Source organism: Rhinolophus sinicus, chromosome 1, assembly GCF_057876585.1.
Source record: "Rhinolophus sinicus isolate RSI-liver-muscle chromosome 1, RSI-T2T, whole genome shotgun sequence".
In the NCBI taxonomy this organism is placed as follows: Eukaryota; Metazoa; Chordata; class Mammalia; order Chiroptera; family Rhinolophidae; genus Rhinolophus; species Rhinolophus sinicus.
Window position 1 is genome coordinate 72,957,306 of NC_142501.1, and position 26,457 is coordinate 72,983,762.

Sequence of the window (26,457 nt, forward strand, 5' to 3'; positions counted from 1 at the left end):
TCCATAAGAGAAATCAAAGTGCAAAGAGGTTAAGTAACTTTCCCCAAGGTCAAACAGGAAGTGATAGAACGACATTTGAAACCAGGCCCTGTGTGGTTTCAAAGTCCTTGTTTCTTCTCCTCTATCCGGCTAAAGTATTTATTTGCCTTCCGCCCTTTTTCTTTTCACAAAATAAACAGGAAATAGTGCCTTTTAATAAGGTCTGTTGGTCTTTGCAATATGATTGTATCCAGAGTTTGATTTAATGCCTGCTTAGGAGACCTATCTTAGGAAAGGCTTGTGCTTGGGCGCTCTCCTTTTTTGTTCTTTGAGTTTTATCGAGATATGACCACTGTGTAAGTTTAAGGTATACAGCATCATGGTTTGACTTACACATATTAAGTGATTACTGCAATAAGTTCAGTTAGCATTCATCTTCTCATCAATAAAATAAAAAGAGAAAGCAAAAAAAGAAAAAAAAATCATCTTCCTTATGATGAGAACTCGTAGGATTTCCTCCCTTAACTTTCCTATACATCGTGCAGCAGTGTTAACTATCGTCATCATGCTGTACATTACATCCCTAGTATTTATTTATCTTACAACTGGAAGTTTGTACCTTTGACCATCTTCCTCCAATTCCCCAATCCCACCCCTCACCTCCGGTAACTATAAATCTGATCTCTTTTCCATGAGTTTTTTTTCGTTTTTGTTTTTTAAGATTCCACATATAAGTGAGATCATACAGTATTTGTTTTTCTTTCTTTTTTTTTTAAGACTCTATTTCTTTATTTGATGGTAACAGCAAAGACTGCAGTTTAGTACTTAAACCTGTAGTTAATGGTGAGCCTTCTATCCAGGCAGTACCTACAGACAGCTATGAGATCTGTAAAGAAAACTAGAAGAGACGGGAACAAAGCGAGCGTGAGCCTGGGTACTGCAAGCTGGTATGGACTCAGCGAGGGGCAAGGCAAAATCACTGGCTGCTTTCCTTACTGACGTGAACAGTGTTTCTTCAGATAATCTTGTCAACAGTTGCATTCCATTGTATCTGGTTAAATACAAAATCAGCCCTCACAGTAAAATCACATTTTCCAGAAGTATTGTATGCAATACCTTGAGAATCACCGACTGCTGTCTCTTCGTCTTTTTTTCTTTGAATGTGTAGGTGTTTCAGTCTCTTGTTTCTTCTTTTATGCCAGATAAGGGCTGTTTGAAAACTATTTCATTATCTTTATCATCATCTTTCATTTCAGGCACTTCAGATTTTCTTTTCTCCAAAAATATTGGTGTACAAACTGGTGGGGGCCCTGGCTGTCCACAGTCTTCTCAGGAGTGTTAGGAGCAACTGAACCTTCTCCTCCTCATCCTCCTCCTCCACCTTTGTCCTCCTCTCTCCCCCTCCTCCTCCTTCCCCTTCCTCTTCCCTTACCCCTTCCTCTTCCTTTTCCTCTTCTTCTTCTTCCAGGCTTTTTTTAGATTTCCAAAGATCAGTGTTTGATGCATTGCTTTTTCTCCTCTTTATGTAAAATCAATGAAGGAAAACCATAATCAATGCCTTTCTTAGCTAATCTCTTCCTGAGTAATTTTTCTTTCTTTTTAAAGCACTCCTCCATCCCTAGCTTTTGAAGACGTGTCCGGTTCTAATTATACGATTTCATTGCTGGATATGATGGCTTAAATGGAACATGCCACTCTCTAAAAAGTTCTTCATGTACTTTCTCAGGTGGTTACCATGACACTTCTTGGCAACATCTTCAGATTCAAACTCCACGAAGGCATAGCTCCTGCTATTTCCAGTCCTTTTACTTTTGGACAGTCCGAATCTCATAATGGTGCTGAAATGGGAGAAATATGCTTGGATCTGGGTTTCATAAAGCGCTGGAGGTAGGTGGCCCACATAGATTACTCCAGGAGTAAATTTTCTTTTTCTTGCTTCTGTTTCTTGCTTGCACGTCGGCAAACCTGAGCCACCAACTTGTGAAACTTGGCATCCTCCTGCGGGTTCAGGGCCAGGAGTGGCTTGGCTGGGCCTGCAAAAACCACCATGCCAAAAGGGTCCAAGCATAGGAGCTCCATGCAGCAATTCCAGAAATCAGTATTTGTCTTTCTCTGTCTGACTTATTTCACTTAGCATAACACCCTCAAGTTTCATCCATGTTGTCTACAAATGGCAGGGTTTCTTTTTTTTTTTTTTTATGGTTGAATAATGTTTTACTACATATATCACAACTTCTTTATTTATTCATTTGTAGATGTACATTTACGTTTCCATATCTTGGCTACTGTAAATAATGCTGCTATGAACACTGGGGTGCAGGTATCTTTTTGATTTAGTGTTTTTGTTTCCTTTGGCTATATTCCCAGAAGTAGAATTGCTGGATCATATAGTTCTGTTTTCAATTTTTTTGAGGATCTTCCACATTGTTTTCCATAGTGACTTAACCAGTTTACAATCTCAATTACGGTGTACAAGTTTCCCTTTTCTCCATATCCTTGCCAGCATTTAATTGATTGTTTTTTTGAAGATGACCATTCTAACAGGTGGGAGGTGATTTTGATTTGTATTTCCCTAATGACTAGTGACATTGAACATCTTTTCATATACCTGTTAGCCTTTTGTATATCTTCTTTAGAAAAATATCTATTAAAGTCTTTTGCCCATTTTTAATAGCATTATTGCTTTTTTCCCCCGCTATTGAATTGTGTGAGTTCTTTATATATTTTGCATATTGACCCCTTATCAGATATATGTTTTGCAAATATTTTTCCCATCCCATAGGTTGTTTTTTTTTTAACTTTGTTGATTGGTTTTTTTGCTGTGCAGAAATAAGCTTTTTAGTTTAATATAGTTCCACTTTTTTCTCTCATTCTATTGCTTGTGCTTTAGGTGTCAGATCTAAAAAATTATTGCCAAGACCCATATCCTATGTTTTCTTCTAAGAATTTCATGGTTTCAGTTCTTATGTTTAAGTCTTTAATCTATTTTGAATTAATTTTTGTGAGAGGTGTAAAATAAAGGTCTAGTTTTATTCTTTTACATGTGAATATTCAATTTACCCAGCATCACTTATTGGACAGGCTGTCTTTTCTCCATTGAGGGGCTCTCCTTCTTGGGGCAACTACTTTCCCCCATTGGAATGAGAATTCCTATCCCTTTTTTAAGATGGAGAGAGAGATATTAAGTAATAAAATTAATTTAATTGAAATACCACAACTTAAGAAGAGTAGAAAAAACAGTTTTGAAATGTAGTCGTAGTAAAGTCATTAAAAAATAATAAAGAGCCAGTAAGTTCCTATGTAACCACTTTCAATGTAGGAAAACAGCAGAGAATGCCCTTAATAGCAAGTCTGAGCATTCAAATGTGAATGTCTTCCTCTACATAAAGGAAAAGCGAGGGTGACTAACATTCTGGTTGGATGTTCCCACAGAGTGCAATGAGCAGAGATCCAAGAACATGCCTGTGCTACGTACTGTATCTTTCACATGTGCTGCCCGGCACTTGGTGAGTGTTCAATAAATGCTACATCTCTTTCCCTTTTGCATTTTACAAAACATTTCCACACATCTCATTTTATTTACCCTATGTATTAAAAAGAAAATCCCAAAGAATAAACTGTTATCATTCTTATAGTACTGGTACATCAGAACCTTTACTCGTTGAAGGTGAGAAGGACTGGCTAATTCTGCAGTTCAGTCACTCTAACATGAATGTTCTGGATTTCCATTCCCCTATAGGAATGGATCCTGTGTTCCTCTGGCCATTCAGCTGTCATGATGAGAGGAAATATTTCTAATACAAAAGGTCTTCCTGTTTGGAGTCAAACTGAGCATGGATCCCTCATAAGTAAAAACCCATGACGCTTTTTGTATAACATCACTGAACTTCCCTCATGCAGTAGATGAGGACACTACTGTTAATCCCTTTATCCCTATGGTTGAATGGGTGACATTTTGTATTGCAAAAATATGCCAGTTGGTTAATTTGACAGAGTTTTCAAAGACAGTTCTGTTCTAATTGTTATTATTTCCTTCCTTCTGATGACTTTGAGTTTCATTTGTTTTTCTTTTCCTAGTTCTTCAGGAACTATTATTAGGTTGTTTAGTTGGGATTTTTCATGTTTCTTGAGATACACCTGTAATGATATAAATTTCCCTCTGAAAACTGCTTTTGCTGCATCCCAATAATTTTGATGCAATGTATTTTCATTCTCCTTTGTTGCTATGTATCTTTCGATCCCTCCTTTTGTTTCTTCTTTGACCCAGTTGTTCTTAATAGCATGTTGTTTAATCTCCATGTATTTGTGGTTTTTCCTGCTTTCTTTTTGCAGTTGATCTCCAATTTCAAAGCCTTGATGTCAGAGAATATGCTTGGTATGATTTCAATCTTCTTAAATTTGCTGAGGCTAGTTTTGTGTCTAGCATATGGTCTATCCTTGAGAATGTTCCATGTGCACTAGAAAAAAATGTATAGTCTGATGTTCTAGGATAAAGTGCTCTGTAAATGTCAATTATGTACATTTGCTCTAATGTGTCATTTAAGGCTGATATTTCCTTACTGATTTTCTGTTTGGATGATCTATCCATAGCTGTCAATGGCATATTTAGATCCCCTACTATAATTGTGTTTTTGTCAGTTTTTCCCTTTAGTTCTGTTAGTAGTTGCTTTGTATATTTTGGTGCTCCCTGATTGTGGGCATATGTATTGATAAGTATTATGTCTTCCTGTTGTATTGCCCCCTTTATCATTATGAAATGTCCATCTTTGTCTCTTGTTACGTTTTTTATCCTGAAGTCTGTTTCATCTGATACAAGTGTGGCTACACCCACTTTCCACTGGATGCTATTTGCTTGGAGTATCGTTTTTGTACCCTTTCACTTTGAGGCTGTATTTGTCCTTGTAGCTAAGAGGTGTCTCTTGCAGGCAGCATATGATTGGGTTTTGTGTTTTGATCCAGTCTTCTACTCTGTGCCTTTTTAGTGGTGAGTTCAGTCCATTTACGTTGAGGGTGATTATTGATATATAAGGCTTTCCTATAGACATTTTATCTTTTGTTTTCTGGTAGCTCGGTGTCTCCATTGTTTCTTTGCCTTTTTGTTTCTGTCTATTATATGAGTTTGGTGGTATTATATGGTTTTTTTCCTTCTGTTTCCTCTTTCTTACATTATGTGTCTCAGTTCTGGATTTTTTGTTTTGTTTGTTTTTTAGTGGTTACCATTAAGTTTATGTAAAACAAAGTTTCATATATACAGTAGTCCTTTTTCTTCAGCATTCTTCCTATCTTCTTTCCCTTTTGCAAATTCAGACCTTCGTTCCCTCCACTTTTATGTTTTTGTTGTCACAAATTATCCCTGTTTATGCTGTGAGTTGATTTCTGAGTTGCAGTAGCAACGTTTCTTCTTTTTCTTTTTTTATGTTTTTATCTCATTTACCTTTTGTGTTGTGTTTAAGTGTATAGTGTCTTATTTTGTGTAGGGTTGTCATTTCCTTCTTTTGTATGTCTGTTAGAAATCTTACTCATAGTTTTGTATCCTTTTGTCTTTTTGTTTCAGGTAGAATAACCTCCTTCAGTATTTCCTGTAATGCAGACTTTGTGGTTGAAAATTCCTTTCAGCTTCTGTGTATCTGGAAAGATCTTTATTCCTCCTTCATATCTAAAGGATATCTTTATAGGATATATTATTCTTGGCAGCTAATTTTGCCTTTTCAGTAATTTGAATATTTGATTCCATTCCTTCCTGGCTTGTTGAGTTTCTGTTGAAAAATCTGATGATAAGCTAATGAGCTTTCCTTTGTAGGTTACCATCTTCTTTTCGCTGGCTGCCTTAAGGATTCTTTCTTTGTCATTAATTTTAAACAGTTTAAATATAATGTGCCTTGGAGAAGGCCTTTTTGGATTGAGGTAATTAGGTGTTCTGTTTGCTTCTTGGATTCAAGGATCCAGTTCTTTCCACAGGTTTGAGAAGTTCTCAACTATTTGTTTGAATAGGCTCTCTGTTTTCTTCTCCCTCTCTGCTCCTTCTGTTATACCCATTATTCTTATATTGCCCTTTCTGACGGAGTCAGATAGTTCTTGTAGAGATCTTTCATTTCTTTTAACTCTCAAGTCTCTCTGTTCTTTCATCAGTGTCATTTCCAGATTTCTGTCTTTGATATGACTAATTCTTGCCTTCCTCTGGTCAGGAGCTATTTCCTAAGCTCACTATTTCATTATTTATCTCTTTTATTGAGTTCTTCAGTTCCAGAATTTGTATTTATTTTTAATTTCAGTGTCTTTGGTAAAATATTCATTTTGTTTGTTCATTTTTATTCTGAGTTAATTAAACTGTCTATCTTAGTTTTCTTGCGCCTTGTTGAGTTTCTTCAGAACTGCAATCTTGAATTCTCTGTCATTTAAGCCACATATTCCACATCTTTAAATTCATTTTCTAGAGATTTTTCATTTTCTTTCTGAGCTGTCTTGTTATCTCTGTTCTTCATGTAATTAATAGATTATTTCTTTTCCTGGGCATTACAGGAATGAATTCTGCAGCAAACTGATATGAAGAGGTCTTTCTTTTGTTTTTCAGTAGGTGGCACCGGAGCGATTTATTTTCTCTTCCCCTATTCTGTCTTCTCCCGGTGGAGGATTTCTGGGGGAGGTGGGCATCTTCTCTGTGACCAGGTCCCCTCATCTCATGGCACCACGGGGAGGACGTGGTGGGTAATGGGGTTCTGAGCCCCTGAAATCCTGGTGCTGCCCCTGCAGCAGATGCAGAGCTGTGCACCTCAGCAGCCCTAGTTGCCCTCTCTGGGATCAGTCATGAAAGGTGGGAATGGGGGGCTGGTGCGTTTGTGTCTTTGTTCTCATCTGAGTGATGGCAACTGCCAGACCACAGCTGCCTCACCCCTTTAGCTCCTCCCTTGTCAGTGGAATTAGCCTCAGTATGTGCCTGCCACTCATGAACTCTCTCCAGGCTCTATAATCCAGCACCGGCACCATTTTTTCTGGGTCCTGCTGGTAGCACTGGAAGGGTGCGAGGGAGATGAGTTCTGGGACATTGTGGGGGAGGCAACGAGGCTCCATGGCTTTGTTTTCTTTCTGGCAGTGAGAGCTGTTAGACCACAGTTGCACTTCTGCATTCAGTCTTTGCCCTGAGGTCTCTGCCCCGATTGATGGGTTCAGCCGTATAATATGCTGATCAGTTGGGCAGAATTGCTGGGGCCACAGAGAGTGTACCTGCAGCTTCAATTCTTCCGTCTCCGGGGACTTCAGGCTGTGTCCTGAAGCTCATGTCTCTGTACTTCTTCCTTCCTCTGCCCTATTCACCCTGATTCACCCATTTTCAAATATTTTGATGCACATATCTCTCAGACATGTTTGTGTGTTGTGTAGGGAATCCTTTGTTGAATTATAGCTGTTTAACTTGTAACTTCAAGGGGTCAGATCAAGGGGGACCCCTCACACTGCCATGTTTCTGATATCTCAATTTTTAAGATTATAAATTTTGACCATAATGTATTTAAGAAATATTTGGTTATTGAAAAGGGAAGAAATTATTTACAAGTAAAGCCACATAACCTTGCTTAAGATATGTTCTTATGCCTATATTTCAGGTTCCTTCATTCTGTGAAAATGAAAGGAGAGGAATTCATGATGGCTGAGTAACTCAGGAGAACCATAGACCTCATGTTCTCTAAAAGAGAGTAGGAAGAGTAACTCCCAAAACAGTACAGGTGAATTGTTCTTACTTTACTTAGTGTCTGACAAGAATCCTAGAAACTAGGAAATTTCCCTTACTGTATTAAATTCAGACCCTTACAAAATCAGAACCCTATATGTCACGAGATGGTTGAATAAGGCCTCCTTTTATAGGTGTATATAATCACCCATAAAAAATAGAATGGCATTCTGGGTAAGCCAGAATATATGCAAAATAGATTTAAAAGGACCTGTATTGGGTTTAATATCTGTATATAATACCTAATATCTATATTCTATTTGCTCATTCAATAAATATTTATGAATTCCCTACTATATGCCAGGCACTGAGGATACAGTATTTATAAGACAGATACGACCCCTGACCTCCTGGTTAAGTAGGCATTAAATAAATAATTATATCCATTTTTTACCTGTATAACTTTATAAAAATATGAACACATATCTTCTGTGGTATGATGCTAATTATAGGAGATGTAAAAATAGCCATCCTCAAGGAAGTGAAAGTTGAATCTACATGGCTGTGAATGGATTACACTAGTAAAACCTTTCCAGTTGTTGCCCTTAATACCCAATAATGCTGTCTCCTTTACCCCCTAACATGATCCCACTCAAATCTCCTTTCTGTTCAAATCCTCACTATAATCCACTTGCACCAATGATAGAATACTATCACTTCTTACCTCTGAAGGCTAATCGGAGGAGCCTATGAATTCTTCCACTAAATGGAATTTCTCTGCCATATTGAACCTTAGCCAACATGAAACAGGCCTATTCACTCCCGATTCAGAAAGCAGAGAGGTGCTTTTTCTTTGATTTGAAGGTTTATGGAACCCATAAAATCTGAAAGTCCTGTTTTAGAATACAGCACAGTGCAGAACTGAACATGAAGCCCCTGATCCAATATCTTTATGTCTAGGACTTGTCCTTAAGTGTTAACAAGAGATTTGGATGTAAAAAATGAATTCCCTCACATCTGTGGGTTAGGCCTCTTTAAGGCAATGTAACTAGAGGTAAAGGTAAGCTGATCACACTGCCCTCAAAAAACATCAGAAGGATATTTCTGAGTCTTCAGGCAAATACAATAAGAACTTACATCTCTTGAGTCCATCCCTCTAAAAACAGACTAGGAAAGTCTCAAAGCACATATTCCTGCGTTGGTGTATCTATAAAGCTTTTAGATTTCTGAGTCCTAATTTTGGAGCTCTACTTGTGTGGTTATTCATCACACCTATAGCTGACAATCATTCTTACAAGAAATCCAAATGCCAAGACTGATAATGGCTCTAATAAGACTGCAATAATTTGAGATAGATTACTTTTGTGTAATAATTTTAAAATGAATACTCTTTGAAAAATTCACTTGGGCTCCTCCTTCTAAAAGAATACAAAAATATAAAACTCAAATAGCATTTCCTAAAAGTTTCCATGATCTCCAAAATTTAGAAATCTCTACTGAAGTGAAATAATTTTTTTTAAACAAGTGTTTCCTGGAATGCCTTCTTCTTCTTCTTCTTTTTTTTTTTTTAATTGATGGAATCAAGAGAAAAGAGATACATGGTGTACTGGTAAACTGGTTTTCTGGAAAACAGAACTCTGATTTGAAATCTTTGTTGATTTCTTTAATACAAATACTTCTACCATGGCCAGTTTCAAACTACCAACCTGAAGTCACTGAACACAGAGTTGGGAAGAGATGTGCACAATTGGCTCTCATGAGCCCGTGTAAGTCAGCTCTAGCGCAGATTGGCTGTTACCTGGGAAGGAAATAAATATTAACTTATTTTCTGTTAAAGAGCCCAAAGTCTACATCTTCTCTGACATAGTTCCCAGCAAATCCAGTTGTTGAAATTATACTTACGTTTGGTTTTATCACTTTATAAAACTAAAGATTCCTTTTTATAAACCTTTTCAATGCTGCACACTTTGATGTGATTTAGTTTTAAACATGGCTATCAATTTTCCCTAACGAGAAATATAGATAAAGATGTAAGTGTTTGTTAGTAAGACAATGATATTAAAAAGATTTGTGTTCCTCATCTTGGCAGTAATGTTTCTACGCCATTGGATGAGGTAAATTTATAGTACTCTCCATGACTGGCCACCAGATGGCAGCCATTTCCCAGCAACCTTACAAATAAAGCATATCATTTCTGCAAGGCTGAACAATAATTTTTAAGATGCTAAAGGAAATAAAAGCACGTTTGATTAAACAACAACAAATATGGAGCACATTTACAACTTGAATTTTACTCTTATTTTTATCCCCTTCAGAGCATTTGGGGTTCTTTGGGCATTATCGATTGTTCTATCATTCATGGAAACATCTGCATTTGAACATGGCTAACACTGAACTTTTGATCTTTCTATCCCCTCCAATTTCACTCCCTTTTCAGCATTTTTCCAGCTGCTCATCCCAGAAACCCGTAAATCATCCTTGATAATTTCACTGTTCTTATCTTCCAGGTCTAATCCATCAACAAATCCTATTGATTTTTATCTGTCACCTTTCCTTGGGCTTACTGCCATTGCCTCCTAACTCATCTCCCTTCTTCTATTTTCTGTACAACAGTAACAGCATTACTTTAAAAATATAAATTGGAACATGTTATTCTTTTTTTTTTTTAAATCCTTCAATGGCTTCCATTAATTTAAAGAATTTTTTTCTTTCACTTTTGACATTTTTTTCTTCAAAGTAATTAACTTTTTACTTCATATAGCAATGTCTCAGAATAAACTAATAAATGTGAGTAGACAAAACGAAAAGCAATAAATAGACTACAATATTCCACTGGATACAGCTTCTTGGTTCTGTAGTGCAGTGCCTTTGCTCTCAACAGAAAATAAGTTGTTACTTTAGTATCCTCAGGGTCATAATCTACATGCCACCTACCACAGGAAAATTATCTGCTTATCTACCTTCGGGAGGTTACAAGTAAATCTTCAGATCTTATTTCAAAGGATATAAAGCACTCTTGAGAGAAATTGTGAGGGGAACTTTGGGGTGATGGTTCGATCTGAAGAAAATAATATGAAGTGCTTCTGACAAGAAAATATTAAGAGAAATCTGCCTCAGTGCCTTGGGAGGATTCTTCAGTGTTCTAGTTATCTATAGCTGTGTAACAAACCACCTCAACTCAGTAGCATAGAACAACACGTTTTATTCTCTCTCCTGGTTCTAGGGGCTGATGGGGCTCCATTTCACCCAGGCCCTTGTGCTTTCAGTTAAGACTGTGGCTAGAACTGCAGTCATCTCGAGGCTTCCTCATCCACGTCTGTACAGGAAGATGTGGGCTGTTGGTTCGGATCTCCGTGGGGTTTTTGGATGGAACACATTCACATGGCCTTCTGTGTGGGCTGAAATTCCTCAGAATAACTGCTCAATGTGGGAGCACAAAGGTTAGCCATTTTGGCCCAACCTGGCACAGCTCTGAAGGGCCATTCCAGCTCCAGAGATCCCAGTGGCATCATCCAGGGCTATCACTGCAACTGTATCGCAGCTTGACTTCTTTCTCTGTCCACTTCTGCGTCTTTCCCTTTCCTTTCCTTCCCTTCCCTTCCACAGGTGCTTATCCCAAGGCACTCCTTAATAACGTTCATACACACTAACTCAGTCTTAGAGTTGGCTCCTAGGGAACCCAGCTTGCAACAACGTGAGAACTGTAAATTCAGCAGGGAAGGCTTGCTAGCGAGAGGTACATGAGCTGTATACATGAGGCCCCATCCACATTGGTGCCAGAATGTCCATTTGGGCACAGTGGGTACAGCATTCTCTTGTGTGTGTGTATTTGAGGATATTGGGGAAGGGAATGAATTCACTTTGGGGACTTTGAAGTTGCTAGTCTACCTACAAGTATACTATGACTTAGATTGTATATTTATTGGTGGGGCTTGTCCGGGCACCTGATGTGGATATGGAGAATTAAAGTCCCTGCATGCACGTACACATACATCCTCCCCGCCCCACACACACGCACCATAGCCACTGTTAGGATGGACATCTAAGCTTGGCTGCAAGAGTTGTGCATTCTCCAGAAAGTCATGTAAAGAACTAAGGCACTTAGCATCATGGTTGGTGCTTTGTGGCTGAAGGTGAGCAAGAGAGTAATCATGGGGAAAGAACAAGAGCCTGCAGTGGCAGGGCTGATGGAGGACACAAGAACCAGTGACTCGCTGCCTAAACTAAGAATCTTCCTGGAGGAAGATTCACTTAATGACTTGAAGAAGGTTGTTGGAGCCTATTTGGGAATCAACCAAAACTCAGAGCTTCAAAACTCATTATCTCCCGCATATTAGCATGGCTTACTCCTTTCATTTCCTTCCGATTTTTGTCAAGTATCCCTTTTCCAGAAACACTTCCTTGACCGTTTACTCTACTTAAACTAGCACCTTTTCCATGCTCTCCCTTTATACTGCTTTTATTTTATTTTTTTAGATTGCTTATCACCACCTTATGTAATTTTACGTATTTACTTGTTTACTGGCTGTCTTGCCCACCAGAATGTAATCTCTGGAAGGGGAAGGAATTGTATTATGTTGATCACTGTATGCCAAGCACAGACAATAACAAAAACTTCGTAGATATTTGTTGATTGAATTAGTGAATAGGCATTTTCTTGAGTAATCATAGTTTCTCCAATTCTCTATATTCTGGTAGAATTTCAAACTCTCCCAGAGATGGAACCACAGGCAACAGCAACTTTTTACTGAATGTTTCCCAAATGGCTTTTATTTCCTATCTGTGAAATTAAGAAAACGGATTACTAAGATATCATATGTAAAAGAAAATAGATCTCTCTGGTAAAAATCAAACACCATGAGTACTCAAACTTTGGTAAATTGGAAAATGCCTCTTCTATTGCTTGATTCTCCTCATTAAACAAGATAAGGCCACTGTTTCTCGGTGCTTATTGACTTAAAAACACATTTTTCATTTTTTAGTGGAGAGTTCATGTGGGTCAGAATTACACATTAGCATATGAACTTGTTTGTTCCAAATAAATCAGTTGGAATGGGAACACTAATTTATTTGAGTGGGGCTTTCAGGGATGCCCTAAAAACACCAACCATCACAAATAAGCACTGATAATAACCCTGAAATGTATTGATACAGAGACATTGCATTTCCAATGTAATAGAGTGACTTTACCCATGAAATATATTTTGCAAGAATTTGCCTATGAGTTGGAAAGACAACCACAGACTAACTGGTGTGCCCAGTCCTCCAGCTTCCTGGGAACTGCTTTCTTTCTCCATATTCTGGGAATTTGGGGCTCAACTTCTAAATGCATATAAAGATATATTCTTCCTAAACTGTGGTACTTTCCCCCTTTCTCAGGGATAGACTCGCAACCTGGGGACCAAGCTGGGCCAAGGACATCCCTCCCTTGGAGATTTGGAATTTGGGGACCAAAGATTTCAACAGTCTAGAACAGAGGACCTAGGAAGGGATTAGTTAGTGGTGGATATTGTCTGAAGAACAGCGACAGTCAGTGTGCAGGGAGGCACAAGAATGGAGATGTGGAGAGAAAGTGGAGACCGGGGAAGGAGAGCCTCTCCTGATTTCCTAATGGTGCTTGGGGCCCCGGTTCCTGGTGACTGCTGAGGTCCTGCTCCATCTTTGCCCTTCGGTTCAGTGAGACAACCTCATTCCTCATAATAGATGAGCCTTTCCCCCTCTTCCCTCCCCCCGCTTCATGTAGCTCATTTGGGTCTCTATCAATTGCCACCAAAGGTTCTAACAAACATGCTTTAATAAGTTTTCTTTTCTCTCTAACTGCCCCAGAACATTTTCAGAAAAGCGAAGAGAAGGAGATTTTTCTTTATCCCATTACAGAGAAGCAAATCGTGTTTAGCAGCATAAAGATATTTCTCATAAAGGGTTGAATATAAGATATTCACAAAAGTATTCACTCACTTTTCTGTTCAGTTTGGAACGCTGGTAGAAATATATTATCCTGTATGTTTTCTGTTATTATAAAACTCTCTCTCAAAGACATTTGTACACCGGAGTCTTGAAGACAACCAGACTTGGGGAGAGATGCTGAGTCCCCTGCGACCTCTAACAGTCTGCAATTCTAATTGATTGTCTTAATAATTTGCTTCCCTACTAATTATATTAAAACTGACAGCTCTACTATTTAAAAGGTAATTAAATGCGTGTGAGGTTTCTTTGTTAAACCCGAAGAAGAAGAGTTTTAGAATGCCTTGTTCCCCCTTTGTGCACAAATGAATAGCACACAACTCCACTCTTGGTTTCCTTATTGAAACAAACAGGTGAGAGCTTTTGTCTCATTACCCTGGGCCAGTCAGGGTTGCGACTACTTCCCATTTTAAACACATTCCTATTGCTATTACCCAATTTATTTTCATTAACTGACCCCCTCATCTTAGTAAAAGTATTCAAATTCCATGTGTCTTTACTGCCTATCATTTCACAAACAATATTAAAAGATGAGGGTTTTCATTTCTGTGGTATCAACTTACTGCTTGTCAGGATCCAAGGAGGCTGAGCATGAGTGCTACTGGAAGAAAAAATAATTTGATTTCTGTGGTCTCTTAGGGAAGCAGAAAACTCTCTGCAAGATCATTTTGTGAGAAAAGCAAACTCACTTTTGAGTGCATGTCCACCCAAATAATATTTATCTTATCTTATGTGCTTGAATGGTATCTCTTAGATTTTAGAGATCTGCTTGGTTCTATGGTTGTTTGATACATATAGTCCAGGCCTGGGAAACGCAAAGTGAGGAAGGGGACTAACAAGTTGCTGATGATTTGGGGTCTTGTATCATTGATGAAACTGGGCCAAGGAATCCCTTAAACTAAAGCTGCCTAGGGTTTCTCAAGTGCTTATTTTTTTTGCCTGATTTGTCCAAAGAATGGGCTTTGCCTTCTCTCTTCTTCGTTATTCTTGGTCCATACTGGGCAATTTACCTATCACATTTCAGCCAGGCAATTAAGACACAAAGCTATTGTAATACATGTGGGGAAATCTTGGTGCACACATTATATACACAAAGGTAATTTGGTTCACAGACTCTAATTTCTTCATTTTCATCTAGCCCATATAGAGAACTCTTTTACTTTTCCTGATTTCTTCGCAAGTGAGATTTCTTTCCTTCTTTGTTTCTCTAGGGTAACTTGGGTTCAGAATAAAGCTTATTTTATGACAGCTTGTAACATCCTGTATATTTATGCCCTTTCAGTTCCTCACCCATTGAAGCTTCTCTTAACCAGTTCCTCTTTTCCTGGACATGTAGACCTGGACAATTACCCTTACTTTTTCCTCTTTTAAAAAGAATTTCCCAATTGTTGGATTTTTAAGACCACATAGCTAGTAGATGAGGAAGCCAGAATTCAAAACCAGGCAGTCTCTTCCTAGAGCCTGGAATCTTATTTACTGTGGTATATTTCTAATGAATGGACCTGGGGTAGGGATGAGGGGTAAGATGGCAGATAAGAGAGAGGTTCTAGTGCAGTTGTTTCAAACACCAGTTCAGGTTCCTTTTGAAAGAGGGTGGGGTAATAGAGTCAGGATGGCTTAAAAAAAAAAATCATGGGCAGGGTGGATCACTGTCTTTTAGGAAGTATTGTCGTGGTACACTATGAACCTGAATATCAATCCCAAATCTTTTTCATACTTTCTTCCTTTAGACCTTTGTGTCCTCGTGAAAATAGAATTCCTAAGTAACATATTTTTGCAGAGTTTCCAAAGTAAGGCATGCAGATGGGTATCCCCTCTCCAACCCGGCACACACACTCGTGAGCACGTACACAATCACACATACACACACACCCACACACACAGAGAAATCCATTTTCTATATGATACATAGTATAATTAGCTCTGTAAAAACTGTCAGTATTCAACTGGCATCCTGAAATCTTTACAAGGTGTTACATGCCACTCCAAAGATTTATAAATTCTGTGGACTAAATGTTTGGTATCCCTCCAAAATTCCTATGTTGAAGGCCTAATGCTCAATGTGATGATATTTGGAGATGGGGACTTTGGGAGATAATTAGGTTTAGATGAGATTAGGAGGGAGTTCTCATGATGGGATTAGTGCTCTTATAGGAAGAGACCAGAAAACTTCCCTCCCCCAACCCACACATGAGGCTATAGCAAGAAAGCAACCACCTTCAAATCAGAGGGTCCTGACCAGACTCCAAATCTGCTGGCACCTTGATCTTGGACTTCCCAGCCTCTAGAACTATGAGAAATAAATGTCTGTTGTTTAAGCCACCCAGACGATGGTATTTTAATGACCCAAACTGACCAAAACAACAAGGAAATTGAATATTTGGATTTAGAAATGCATTTCCCATAGAAAACCTGACTTAAATAATAATTCACTTCTGAGGGGAAGCCACTAACTGAATCCACAGTATAGTTGAAATATCAAATATTTTTTAATCAACGTATTTTTTAAACTGTTACAACGTTGTTTTTAAAACAAAACAGGAAAAAATAAGTCATTCGTCTATGAAGCCGGAGCCCTGGTTTCAGGCCTTGGATGTGCCGTGTGAATCTGACCAGATCATTCACCTCTCCGGCCCTCAATGTCTTCATTTGAAAAATGAAAGGGTAGGAAAGGTTTCGGTAAAAGTGTTTTTTATTTTATTTTTTTAAAGTCTCCTTCCCATTCCTATACCCACTAAAAGGAACTGAAAGAAGCTAATTAGAGAAGGAAACTATCGCTATTGAACTGAGAAAGGCGCTAACCTCATACGATAAACTGAATAATGCTATTGACCAAGAACATCACTTGAGGTAAGCCAGCAGAAAAGCCAGGTTCTGATGCAGGGTTCCCTTGCCCCCAGAAACACGCAAACTCTGGGGAGCAGGTTGAGGCACCTCCAATTCTATTCAGTTTAGAGGAATGAAGTCTTCAAAGATAGGTGGGCTTCTGGAAAGATAGCAACCGCCCTGCTTTGAGTCATTTTCCTGCTAACGGTCTCCAGGAGGCAATGGTATGTCCAGATGTTCTATTCAGGATGGATTAGAGATGCAGACTGGTTATAAGACAAGCCGTAAAGCTGATTGCAAAGCACCTTACATTAGACTGAGGGAGTGTCCAAGGTCAATGTAAAGGAATTGAGGAGGGGACACTGGTGAAATGATGGGACCAGAAACCCCTTGGCTCTGCCATTGCCAAAAAGAATGGGACAGGAAGAGGTTGCCCTCAATAAAGGAGAACTTTATTTTTCTCTTCTTAGAAACTACGTGGAGGGCAGTAGTGGGAAAACACTGAAGCCCCAAGCTCAGAGCACCTGACAGCTGTGCCGTCGTTTCTGTCTTACTCGGTGTCCCTAGTGTGACAACAGGAGTGGGGAATTGGAGCCACGAAAGCCGAGCAGTTAACCTGTCTCATAGCTAGCTCCTGTCGAGTGGCTGGATGGGAGAGCTTCACAGGTTTGGCATGGCTCAACAGAATAATTGTTACTGGTCTGGCAAAGAGGAAAGCTGGAGTTCCAGCCCCATCAGAGCCACCCCTTTGGCAACGGGTATGAGGAACAGCGCAGCTGTTACCCTATTTCTGGCTACAGTCGTGGCTTTGTAGTGAGTGGAAATTAACACAACTAACTTTCTGCATGGCAGACCTTTGGACACCCGGCTGAAACTGGTTTTGCCTGAGGAAACCATAGCTCTGGCTGAAAACCAAGAGGAAGACCCACGAGAGCTGTCCAGTGAGTGTGCAACCTCGGCTCGGGGGCCTATAAGAACATCGCTGAGGGCTGTAGGTCCACCTGGGGGGTCATCCTGGGCTTTGAGCAGAAAGACCAACACTTCTGACAAGAACTTGCATCTGATTAAGAACTCTTTGGAGAAAGTAGAGTCTGAACAGCGATGTAACTGCACCACCATCCTTCAATTGTACTTAATAGCCAATTCGACTAATCCAGAAAGCAAAGTCTTTTATCTGAAAATGGAGGTTCCTTCTGATAAATTTGTTGCATGAGGTGATGATCAAAAACATACTATAGATAATTCCCAAGGAGATCCCCAAAAGGCATTTGATACAAACACTGAAGAGATGTAACCCACACACACAATCAATCCACCTCAGACTGGCTCTTACTAGCTCTTCTCTATTTTACTATGAGATCCTTAGTAGCCCAGGGCTTGCATGCACACTGGCTAAAACCACTTTTCATGAAGCCATTTATGGAAGTCAATTCCTCGTGCTGATCAACAGGTGGCATTCAAGTAGTTTGGATGCCAACTGGAACAAAGGATGGAAGTAAACATTCAGGATAAAGGTAGCCTTTGGATGAATGTGCGGGGAGACAATGCCACCGGCTGTTTATATTCGAACATGTCCTGTCTCTCTCAATTGTTCATTACTTGAAGTGAGGAACACTTCCAAAAAAGTTGTACTGAACCTTTCTGTGCCTTGGTTTCCTCCCTGTAAAATGAATATAATAGGGATGCCTACCTCATCAGGTTGTTGTGAGCAATAAAGAGTCAATGCATGTAAATGCAACAGGGCAGGTTACAGAGTAAATGTTCAATACATATCATTCATTAGGACGATGCACAGTGACCGTGAAGCATATATTAGGCACCTGTAATACCAGCAGGTATTGGCGGATGCATAATTGGACAGGATGTTCACAAGCCTGATATTTATCTCTCAGAGATTATCTGGCATCAAAATATCCATAGAACAGATTGGTAAGACAATAATCATTTACACTGGTCATGTGACTCTTTAAAAACTATATAACCGCAAGAGTTCATTGAAATGGGATCTCTCTGAGTGTCATTTAGGGTTTATGTACTTGTATACTTCATAGAGTCTTTCCAGAGAGGTGTTATATCAGTTATTTCAAAGCTAGCCAAGTGTCAGTCCCTACCGTGTTCAGCTCTGCCTAGACATAGCTAATAAAGGAAGACCTTCAGCTTTATGAGCTCAGTTCTGTCGTTACCTAGAAGGCCTTTACGATGAGCGGAATGTTAGAAGAAAGGGCCAGAATTAGTCTTGCTGTTCTAATAATCAGTGGATCAGAGGGGAATTCTGATCAGCCACCAAGCTGTATTTTGCCTTCTTAACTTCTGAGTCTGAAAGTTCACATCTTACAGTAGGGCTTCTACCCACGCTCCTGGTCTCCACGTCATTTTCCCCTGAAACTGTAGCTCAATTCTGGACCCCCGCCAGGGCCTTGACAGCCTGCCTACCCATTTCTCACCCTCTTATCCTAACACTCAGACTATGCTACTCTCCTCAGATGCTTCAAACCCTATTGATCCCTCTGGAACAATTATCACTGCCCCTCTGACAAGTACTTCTATAGTCTGGGAAGAGGTAGTAATCATCACATCCCGTCTTGGATGTGGACCCCAGCCCAGATCAACCCTGCATTGCCCATGCCACTTCAGACCCTATTTTTGGAAGTACTGACCAGGCCAGCAAAATCTGGCCCAGCTGCTGGGTTATCCTTCCCTTCCCATGCCCGTTTCTACCTCCCTTTCCCTCTTTCACTACCGGCTCATTCATGACTGACAGGAAGGGAAGATTGGAATGGAATAAGAGAAAAGCAGATATTACAAAGAAGAGGAGTGATAAAAAATACTTTTAGCTCCAGAGATGTAAATACAATGCATAGAAAATGGAAAATAAAGCAATTCTGAAGTTTTAACATGAGGGGGCAAATATAATTTCATAGAGGCAATATGGAAATAAAATGAGATTTAGCCCTGAGCCTTGCCTCTTACACTTGCTGGTTATATGACTCAGTGCAAGTTCAAGCTCTCGGAGTCTCAGTTGCCTCATGTATAAAATGGGGTTATAAAAATGTTTACTTTGTTGTGTGGATTAAATAAGGTATGCAAAAGTGCTCCATTTCTGGGTGGTGCCTGCACTGCCTATGACCATTCTTAGATTAGAAGTTGAAAAATAATACCTGTGGGCTGGATTTGGCTCAAAGATAATTTTGGTTTGGCCTCATGTCCCCAAGACTAACCCCAGGTTCGCTGATTCTCTAGAAGGAATTATAGGACAAAACATATATGTGTGGCTGTCATTTATTATGGCAAAAGATACAAAGCCAAATCCACAAAGGAAAAAGCACATGGGGCAAAGTCCAGGGGTCTCATGGAATCACAATACACATGCTCAGTTGTCCCAGCAGTAAGTAGTAACAACACATGTGACATGCTGACGACCAAGAAAATCGACAGATACTTAGTACCCAGGTTTTTATCAGGTGCTGGTCATGTAAACAGGCACATACCAAAATTCCAGACTCCCAGGAGGAAAGCAGTTGCTCAGCATAAACTATGTTGTTCATACAAACAGTTTAGGCCCAGTGAGTCACTCATATCAGTTCTGGGAACATTGCGAACCCTCCCCCAATTCAAGTTCCTAGATGCCAGCCAAGGGTCAACCTTATAAGTAGGCCTTTCTGAGAATAAGCAGTTAGGCCTACTGTGTTAACCCTTTTTGCACAGGCCTGCACAGTGTTTGCCCATGCAATTTTTTTTCTTTGTTTTGCTTAGTTGTTATACTTCAAAAATTAAGAAATTTCACCCAGGACTTCTAGCTTCCTGTGAAAAGTCAGATATTGTGACAAAAATAGAGCCATAGTCCCACATGACAACAATTGATAATTCTCTTTAAATAAGACTTTAAATCCACCCCAGTCTACACCACTGTCAATAGTCTTTTCCCAAACTGAGTACCAATTGCAATTTAATGTCATGCTTTTGTGACTTTGGCCATGGGCTGTTTGAACCAGGAGTGGCCACCTGATCAGAGGAAAAGAGAAAGAGCCATGGATGTGGAATGCCACTGAGTCACCACAATTAACAATGGAAAAGGAGGCCGGCACGGTGGCTCAGACAGTTGGAGCTCCATGCTCCTAACACTGACAGCTGCCAGTTCGATTCCCACATGGGCCAGTTCAACTCCACTCCCACAAGGGATGGTGGGCTGTGCCCCCTGCAACTAACAAAGGCAACTGGACCTGGAGCTGAGCTGCGCCCTCCACAACTAAGATTAAAAGGACAACAACTTGACCTGGAAAAAGTCCTGGAAGTACACACTGTTCCCCAATAAAGTCCTGTTCCCCTTCCCCACTAAAATCTTAAAAAAAATAAAAAAATAAAAAATAATGGAAAAACAATGTCATGTTATTGAACTCCTGCTGTTGAGGTCCCCAGAAATGACTTGAATCCAGAACTTTTCTCTGGCACTTCCTATTATAGCAATTACTCCTTGGTATTCTTGGATTGATATAATACTTCTATTGCTATATACAAGTCCCTTTTATTTAAGTTAGCTTGAATCAGCGTTTGTTCCTGTCCACCTAAAGATTGTTGACCGGAATAAAGATAATATAAATAAAACATTGCGTGCATTGTCTGTTAGTATTTGTAAATCAAACTCATTATTATCATCACTGCCAAGACTTGTCAGAATGGGACTAAACTATGTCAGCAGAAACGTAAATCTTGTTCAAAGGAAATAGATCCAACGAACAGTGAAAGGGGTTCTGCACATCAAATAAGAAGGTATCGGGGAAGAGCGGCAGAGATTATTGCGGAGGAGGGGTAGTACAATTTTATGGGGGTTATTCGAGAAGGCCTTACTGAAAAGAGGACATGTGAGCCTAAGCAGATGAGAATGAAGTCTGTAGATATCCGGGTAAACAGGGACAGGAAACAGCAGTGTGTATATGGGTTTGTACTTTGCACAGTGAGCCAGAGTAGTGTCAGAGATGAGACCAAAGATTGTAAAATGCTTTGTAAGCTATTGAATTTAATTTTACTCTGAGTTCAGAAGCCACTGAAGAGCTCAAGCAGAGTAGTGACTAGCTGACATTTAAAAATGTAGACTGAAGGGAAGAAACAGGATTAGGTAAGAAATTAGTGAGGTAATCTAGATTAGAGACGTTAATAGTTGAGACCGAAGTGATAACAGCGGACTTGGTTAAAAGTGATCAGAATCTGGATACCTTTTGAAGATAGTGCCACCATTATTGAATTAGCTGAGATGGAGAAAACTGTGGGAGGAACAAGTTTGGGGAAAAAAGCAAGAGTTCCGTTTTAGACATATTAAATTTGTGATACCTATTATGACTCCAAGTGCAGATGTCATAGGCAGTTGAATATATGAGTCTGGAATTCAGATGAGAGTTCTTGGCTGGAGAGTTATTAGTATGTAGATGGTATTCAAAGCCATGAGACTGGGTGAGATCACTAAAGGGGAGAGAGTGTAGAAGATAAAGAGATTCAAGAATGTGGTAGTTCAACGTTTAGATGTCAGGGTGATGATACGGAATCAGCTAAAGAGACTTGACGCTAAGAAGAAGCAGCCAGTGAGATAGGAGAACATTTAAGAGAGTGAAATAGCTTGGAAGCGAAGAGAATAAAGCACTTCAAGGTACGGGGGGGGGGGTGGAGGGGGGCGGATCATTCTGAAATGAAGAGAGGTCAAGTGAAAATAAAGACTGACCTTTGGGTTTAACTATGTGACAGGAGCAGTTTAAATGGTGTAAAGGTGAAGAAAACCACATTGGAGTCTTTTAAAGAGAGACTGAAAAGAAAGGAATTTGGAGACTACAAATATTAACTAACAACAACACAATTTATTTCTAGGTGTTTTGCAATAAAAGGGAGCAGAGAAATGGGGCAATAGCTAGATGAGGGATGTCAAAAGGGGATTTTATTTCAATGGGAGAAATTTACATGTTGCTAGAATGATCCAGTGGAGAGAGGCAACTGCTGGTGTAGGAGTGTGAAGACAGAATTGATGGAGCCGTGTTCTTGAGGAGACATGCAAAAACAACAGACATTCACTACGAAACATGTGGGAGATTTCAGAAAAAAGGATTTCTAAAAGCCCACAGTAAAGATAAGTATGACCTTATGGCCAGATTATTTAAAATGGACAACAAATTACGAAGGATGAGCGAGACTGCGGGGTGGGAATCTGATGGAGTGAGGACTCTGGCTTGAACCTAAATTTTAATCACCATTGGCTTTCAGACATGTCTGCATGTGGTGTCAGCGCATAAATCCTCCATTATTGTGCCTGAGGAAAGGAGTCTCCTGGGAAAAAATTCATTCTGAAGGAAGAGAAAGTAGGGCGCTTAAGTTTGGACCAATAACTGGCCAGAGGAGAGGGGCAACTAGTACACCATGAAGTCTGTCTCTCAGATTTACCCTCTGGCTTAGCCGCGATAAACACATGTTAGAGTCTTAGGGAGAGGGGAATACAAGAAATAAAAGCTCTTTTACAATACACTATGTAAGATACTAGGATCTCACGACAATCTTATTTTGTTACTCATAAACTGATGCTACCGTGTTTCCCCAAAAATAAGACCTAGCCTGACAATCAGCTCTAATGCATCTTTTGGAGCAAAAATTAATATAAGTAAAATAAGACCGGGTAATATAATATAATATAATGTAATGTAATGTAATGTAATGTAATATATAATACCAGGTCTTATATTAATTTTGGCTCCAAAAGACGCATTAGAACTGATTGTCCAGCTAGGTCTTATTTTCGAGGAAACATGGTAACGCACAAAGGAGAAAAGTCTTGATCCCACTTTGGGGCAGCATGGCCTCAGTTCACTAATGACCCTAAAAATTGCCTCCCCTCAACTTTATTTTTTATTTGTTATAATTATTATTTTTTATTATTAGTTTCAGGTGTACAAAACAATGTAATATTTAGACATGTCACCCCTCACAAAATAATAACCCCTCTCCCCCAATCTATTGCCCCTCTGGCATCGTATATAGCTGTTACAGTTCCACTGACTCTATTCCCTATGCTGAATTCCATATCCTGTGACTATATATATTAAATTGTAGTTGACATACAATATTATTCAGCTTCAGGTGTCCAGTGCAGTGGTCAGGCATCTACACCATCCATGAAGTAGTCTCCCTAATAAGACATATGCCCATCTGACACCCTACAAAATCTTTATAACATTATTGATTATATTCCCCAAACTGTCTTTCATTTCTCCTTGGCAATATTTAACTACAATATTGCCCCCCGTCAGCTTTAACATTCGATGAGTCTACAATGGAGACCAGTCCTAATAGAAGTCAGCCCTCATCATCCTGCAGCAGTGGGAACCGGTTCCAAAAGTAGGAGGGATTTTAATTGCACCTTCTGGAGCCAACACCCTTAGCATGGACATCCCCTGCAGTAGTGGCAGTGGTTGGGCAATCTCAAGTGACTTCATGGGAGGCAAAGGCTTGGGCGTCAGATATCACCCAACGGGACCAGAGAGAATCATGGCAGACACAGGTGATAGCTGAGGTGATTCATTTACACGTATGAGAATCTGTGTCATATCACCTTAGAGCCTCCTAAAGACAACTGCATGAGATTTTGCAGGTTGCTAGAAGTCCCAAGACAGAGGTTTAGGATGAAAATCAGAAAAAAAGATACTATTATTGTTACTATGGTTCCATTTTCTCCTTAGGTTGGTGTGGCTAGAAAACATGGGTTATAAGAAATTACAATCCCATAAAGTTAGTGAGGAAGAAAATACTAAAGAAACACATGTGGCTGAAGAGAACTGAGATATATGACGACGATCCAAAGTGCTGTGCACAACCGAGGACACTTACAGAAGAGAAAGCTCAAGAAGGATACAGTGCAGAACCAGCTGACACTGAGGATAACAAAACAATTGCAGTTAAAAAACAAAACAAAACTATGTTTGGAGAAAGAAAATGATGTAATGCTGACAGATTGCTTTCTTTCTTTTCTTTCTTTCTTTCTTTTTTTTTTTTTTTAAATAAAGAGAATGGCCATCAAAATGAGAGGGAGAAAACATAACTAAGCAGGAACTGATCTGGATGATGTGATTATGAGATCCTCCACATTATTCCTATTTTTCTCTGTTTTCTGAAAGTTTTAGAACTAGTAGTACTCAAAAATTATTAATATTTTTTTAAAACAAGGAATTAAAATTTGACATACATAAAAGATTCAGTAAGAGTTCAGCTCAGTGCTTTAGATGATGTAAAGTCTACAGCCCTGATGAATTATTTCCTGAGGCACTAAGAGAACAGATGTGAAGGTAGGTCAACAGCTGATAGTCTTTAAGGCATGATGGAGATCAAGTAAGTTGCCAATAGAGTATATGTAATGATTTTTACAGTTTATACAGCAGCTTTATATGCCTGATATTGGCTACTACTATCTGCTACATGCTACATGCTACACGTTATGCTAGACCAGGAGCCTGCACACTATGGCCCACAGGCTAGTTTAAGCCTGCTGCCTGTTTTTGTGCCAAATATGAGAAGTGAGATGGTTTGGAAAAAATCAAAAGAAGAATATTTCATGACATGTGAAAATTATATGAAAATCAAACTTCAGTGTCCATAAATAAAGTTTTATTAGAACACAGCCATGCCCATTTATTTATGTATTATCTATGTTGCATTTGTGCAACAATGGCACAATTGGATAGTTGTGACAGAGAAGTATGGCCTGCAAAGCCTAGAATAGTTACTATTTAGCCTTTTACTACTACGACTACTACTACTACTACTGCTGCTACTACTGATAATAATTTACAATTCCTAGGCTAAATGCATATCTGAAGTTATCTCTAATCCATGGCAACTGTGAAAGTTTGTATTTCACCAGGTCCTCTCCAGATCCTGCCCAAAGGAGATGGGCTGGGCAGCCACTATTATCCCTGTCATAAAATGGAAGCTCTGTGCATCTAAATGACTTGCTCGTGGTCACACAGATCACATAGGACTCATGTTGGTCTTCTGCTTGCAAAGCCCACACTCTTTATGCCACGCTATACAGCTAGAAGACTAGTGCTGTAGCCTGATGTGTCACTGTCATGCAGGGCGGCCTGCGGGGTCTCTGCTCCCGCTCCCCACATAAGAACACAGGACATGGTGAGGCCAAAAAGGAACACCCAAGGAGCCATAGAGAGGGGAGTCATACCACTATAGTCTTGCTGGCGGCTGGGTTGGAGACACAGGAAACCAGGAGCCACACGATCCGCAACCCTCACTCCTCCGCCTGCTGGCTCAGCCACCATCTTCTTGCTAGCCCCCATTTGCTGTTAGTGTAGCCACAGCAGTTATATTAGTGGCCAATGGCTCACTGGTTACAGCTGTCGGCCAACTAGCCACAGCTGATGGCCATCCAGTCACAGTTGATGGCCATCCAGTCACAGTTGATGGCCATTTACTACCTGAGCCAGCATGTGAGGCCAAGAGCCTGGAAACTGCACTCCTGGCTCTGTCCCCACAGTCACCACTTTTTTTCAATGGAGAAAACAGTACTCCAGAAATTTTAATCTAGTGAGTTTTACTTTAAATCTCAGAAAAAAAATTAAAATAAATTGCTAAATGAAAGACTATAAAATGTAAAAAGGAAAGTATTCATCAAGGATACTTCTGATCATGGTTCTATACTCTGAAACATATCATATAATATAAATGCATTAAGATATAAGAGAATAAAATTACAGTGCTTTATAGATTTTCAAAGTACAATTACATGTACTATTTTATTTGAGGTCACAGCTCTGTGAGTTTGGCAAGGCAGGGATGGTGGGCACCACTTTGCAGATGAAGCTCAGAAAGATAAAATGGCTCATCTAAAGTCATAAAATGAATTAGTGACAGAGCCAGAACTTGAACCCAGATCTTCTGACTTTCAATTCCGTGTTCAGCATATAATACAAATGCTAATGTTTATCGCACTTTTAATTTGTACCAAGAGCGGTTCTAAATGCTTTACCCATATTGACTTATTTGAG

At 39.5% G+C, this 26,457-nt stretch overlaps 2 pseudogenes; one reads left to right on the forward strand and one right to left on the reverse strand.

Moving 5' to 3' along the window:
- Positions 1-1,103: 1,103 nt before the first annotated feature.
- LOC109460036 (MKI67 FHA domain-interacting nucleolar phosphoprotein-like) lies at positions 1,104-2,028 on the reverse strand (annotated as a pseudogene).
- A 15,077-nt stretch (positions 2,029-17,105) lies between these two features.
- LOC109460030 (14-3-3 protein theta pseudogene) lies at positions 17,106-18,020 on the forward strand (annotated as a pseudogene).
- Positions 18,021-26,457: the final 8,437 nt, after the last annotated feature.